Consider the following 5,078-nt stretch of genomic DNA (forward strand, 5'->3'; position numbering starts at 1 on the left):
TAATATATGTGCATATACAATATATACACATATATATTATATATATACAATATATATACACATATATATACACATACAATATATATTACATATTTGTATATGTAATACAAATACAAGCATACTAAATTGCTGATCTTTTTTGGTTGATAAGTTGATTGTCCAAAATACGTTACCTGTAGATATTTTTTTAAGTAATAAACACAATTTGTACTTGATCCAGCCCATCAAGTTCAAGATAACATTGATGCTTTTTGAAATTCATGCAATGAGGGGAAGATTTAGCAAGTGAAAATTCAGTAGATGTTTAGGAATGTTTTCATCATGTGATACTGTTGCTAACAACAATATAGGTGTGTGTCACCCATAAAAACTTTCATAACTTTGGTCTTTTTAAAAAAGATGTAGAAATGGAATTTTTTAGATGGCTTAAAAGTTTTCCAAATAAAGAGTTTGAGTGGTTTTAACTCAATGAAAAGGCAACTTCTTTAATAAGTGTGTAAGACCAGTTGACATCAGCTAAAATGGAATTTTGCAGACCAAATTTTAAAATAACACCTTTGCATGATTGATGGAAGGAATTTTTAAATAATTTTTATAATTTATTTCACACAGCCAATGATATACTTTTTTTATTTGGATCTAAATATCTTTGTGTGGTATCTTTTTCAACTATGAAAAAACACTGAAATCAATTGAAGTTAAACTCAGATCTTCAAATCAGTATATCACAAAGATGCTCCTTCTAGATATTATTTATAGTTAATGAGGTCAAATGAATTTTGTAGTTAATAAATAAAATAGTTAAAATATTTATTTTTATATGCAACTCATCTTTTAAAATTCCTATTACTGTGAATGTTTTATAGTACATACAATTAGCTATATGTTTGTGGGATACAAATAGCTCAAGAATACTATTTATAAATAATGGAATATACATATATAAGAATGAACACTCATACTGAAAAGAGATCACTGAACTAGAAAACTATTTCAAAGCAGACATCTGTAATAACCCACGATGCCTGCCTAGCCCATAGTTGGCACTCAATAAATATGTTTTGACGGTTAATATATTTATGAAAAAACATTCAACATCACTAATCATTAGAGAAATGCAAATTAAAACTGCAATGAGATATTATCTCACACCTGTCAGAATGGCTATTATTATCGAAAAGACAAAAGATAGCAAGTGTTGGCAAGGATATGGAGAAAAGGAAACCCTTGAACACTGTTGGTGGGAATGTGAATTAGTACAGCCGTTATGGAAAACTGTATGGAGGTTCCTCAAAAAACTTGAAATAGAATTACCATATGATCCAGCAATCCCACTTCTGGGGACTTACCCAAAAAATTTTAAATCAGTTTGTCAAAAAGACATCTGCACTCCAATGTTCATTACAACACTATTCACAATAACCAAGTTATGAAATCCACCAAAGTGTCCCTCAAGCGATGAATGGATAGAGAAAATGTGGCATATATACATAATGGAATACTATTCCACCTTTAAAAAGAAGGGAATTCTATCACTGGCAGCAACATGTATGAATGGAGAACATTATGCTGAGTGAAATAAGGCAGACACAGAAAGACAGATACGGCGTGTTTTCCCTTATATGTGGAATCTAAAACAATCGAACACATAGAAGCAGATTGTAGAATGGTAGTTATAGAGGCGGGGGGATGGGGAAATGGAGAGATGGTCAAATGGTACAAAGTCCTAGAAAGGAGGAATAAGTTTTTTTGAGATCTACTGCTTAGCATGGTGAATATAATTAATAATAATGTATTATACATTTCAAAATTTCTGAGAGTAAACTGCAAATGTTCTCACCACAAAAAAAATAAGTATTGGAGATAATGGATATGTTAATTAGTTTGATTTAAGTATTTCACATTGTATTCATAAATTATAACATCAATCTGTAAATTGTATTCCATATGTTGTATTATATTCATACCCCACAAACATATATAAATTGTCAATTTTCAATAAAATAAATTTTTAAAAATCTGTGTTGAATGAATGAATGAATGAATGAATGAATGAAACACCTTCCACAGCAGCCACAGCTGTAGAAGAACTGACAGATTAACAGCACCAGTTTCTGGATGTTTCTACTGAAGCTTTCAGAAAAAACATCTTTCAAGCATCATGTCTCTGTCCATCCAATAAAGGAGACTCCATTATAATCAACTCGCAATCATCTATATCAATATTTAGAAGTAGTGGATAGAGAATCCCCCCAGTTAATTCAACTCAACAAGAAATTATTAAGAGAGTCTCATATTTGACATTCAAATGAAGTAAGTTAATACAAAGTAAGTTATCTATGGTTTCTGATGTCAAAAAATTATGTTTAGCTTTAGAACATGTCTTCAAATTTCTACTTAGAGTTGAGTGCAGCTTGATGTTCAGAGAATTTGAGCCACTTGGTCATGTGATTTTATTTTTTTCCGGATGTCTACCTTCTTCATCTTGCCACATACTTGTCTCCTTGCTCCCTGTTTTATGCTGGAATTGGACAGCCTCATGGATCAGAATCTTGTAAAGCACTAATCTACATCACACTGGCCATGCTCTTCTTCAAGTTGCAGATCAAGTTGTTCATGCCTTTACTTCAAAAGAGAGTAGGTAAGACAAATGTGTTTTTAATAGATCTTCCTTGTCACTTGAGCCTCACTAAAGCTGAAGATAAAATCTCAAATCCCTTTCCTTCCATGTCATTTTTCTAGGTTCTGGTTTTCAGGGAAAATAAGGCAAAAAGACAATGGTACTGGTAATCTAAAGAGGGCTAAATAACTGGATGTGTTGTCATCCTCCAAAATCTGGAAATAAGACACATAGCAGAATAGTGTATTAATTTTAAAACAGTTACTCCAACGAAGATTAACAATGAAGGCAGTGAGCTCAGAGGCCTTTAGAAACTCAGGAAAAGGAGACCCCTTCCAAACTACAACTGTAACTACAGACCCCTTCCAAACCATAATTCACTACATGGACTGATCTTGGAGGGGACTAATTGGCTTCTGGAATTTCTATTCCATGGGGATGTCTGGCCTTATAGATGACTTCCTTAGGTCATGGTTCCAGCATGATGTCACATGCTCCTGGATCCTGACTGATGGATTTTCAGAGCCTGCTGTGGAAATGCCCATGGTAGAACTTATCTCTGGACACTTAGCATCATGAGAAGTTACTCACGATGGCGTAAATAACAGGAAGAGCAATCAAGTTAAAAGACTTCCTTCCTCTCCTCAGCTCCCCGCTCTCCTGGACAACAAGCCCACTAGCCACGCGCATGTTCTGCTTGGGAGAACGGGACTGCAGGCACAGTGGGGACTGGTTTTATCTTCTTCTGCAACAGATCAATTTGCAAAGTCAACAAGACTAGTGTAAGTTCCTTCCTCTAATCGCATTGTCTAACATGGGACTGAAAGCTAAGGGGGATTAACTTGATAAGAAATGAAACACTTTGGCACAGAAAAGTCTCTACAAATCTTTATGAAAATGTTTCCATCTTAGCAGAGTAACCCAGGAAGAAACCTAGATGGACTACTACCAAGACATTTGACCTCAAGATAAGAGAAAAAAATAGATCATTTATCTTAGCAAATACGTAAAGTATTTTGTTTCTTTCCTAGTTTTTTCCGACATTAACTCCTTTATGGAGGTTGCTTTTGCACCCTTTCAAATAGTCACTGAAAAATCTTGCATAGTGGTTTTTTATGGAAAATCGGGGCTTTTAATCCACCAGGACTGAGACACCCGCCCACCTACTCAACATCACTACCAACAAAGATGCAAATGTATCATCTCAAATGCCGTCTTGAGCTTTTAAATCTTAAAAAAATCTGAATAAAAACAATTCAAGATTTGCGTACTGGGATTTTAGGCAGATACAGAGAAATTTGAGTCAGAATTAACCCTAAGCAGAAGGAAAAAAATCCAAAACAGGCAACTTTCTCCAGAGCTTTTATTTAAAATGGTCAAAGAAAATGTGTCAAAGAAACTGTCATTTCTCAGAAAAGTCATTCCCCAGAAAAGTTTGTGACTTCTACCTGAATTCTACCAACTGAAGTGTCTGCCTAATAGTGACAACGGTGCTATCAGCAGGTGGACGTGCCAGTCCCCAAGGCAGAGGTTCACTGTCAGGGGCTAAGTACCCCTGCTAACAACTCAGTCTCTTAAAAACCTGGTGTTTCTTCAGCAAAAAAAGAAAACTAAATTAAGATTAAACCTAACGGTACTTCTGGCTGAGGCTCTAGAAGTCCGCAGGAGGGAGGGTGTTTGGGTGGAGGAGGCCTTGGCTCTACAGAATGGAGGCTTACAGAATCTTTTAAGACACTAAAGAAACCTACATGGTAAAAGGCTGGGCATGGTGACTTATGCCTGTAATCCCAGCACTTTGGGAGGCTGAAGTGTGCAGATCACGAGGTCAGGAGTTTGAGATCAGTCCCGCCAACATGGTGAAACCCTGTCTCTACTAAAAATACAAAAATTAGCTGGGTGCGGTGGTGCGCACCTGTAATCCCAGCTACTCGGGAGGCAGGAGAATCACTTGAACCTGGGAGGCAGAGGTTGCAATGAGCCAAGATCATGCCACTGCACTCCAGCCTGGGTAACAGAGTGAGACTCCATCTCAAAAGAAAAAGAAACCCACAGGGTAGCATTAAGCCTAAGCAAGGACCTTTAGCCTTCATGGGGTCTTGGCCTCCTCAGTACCAGCAGAGGGCCTAGAGTTGAGAAAGAAATGGCCAAACACATCCTCCACCATGTTTACCACAGCCCAGCTTCCCTTGCACGTATCCTCAAGGAGAGCAGTAAAATCACCTCTTCAAGCAATGCTTTCCTTCAGCGTATTGTTCTTCTTAATAACCAAGTAATCAGGAGCCAAGTCATGCCTCAGCCTTCCTCCTCCCCACATCAAACTCAAGCTTCCTCCCACACCCCTCTCGCCAACTAAAATGCACAGCCTGTTCCCATCCCTCCTCTGCCCCTCTCTCTGTCACTGGCTTGTCCCCACCCACCCTGATGTTCTTTCTTCTCCCCTACCCACTCCCCACCCCTC

The sequence above is a fragment of the Aotus nancymaae genome, unplaced genomic scaffold, assembly GCF_030222135.1.
Source record: "Aotus nancymaae isolate 86718 unplaced genomic scaffold, 86718_ANA_hifiasm-v0.15.2.pri h1tg000012l, whole genome shotgun sequence".
Taxonomy (NCBI): Eukaryota; Metazoa; Chordata; class Mammalia; order Primates; family Aotidae; genus Aotus; species Aotus nancymaae.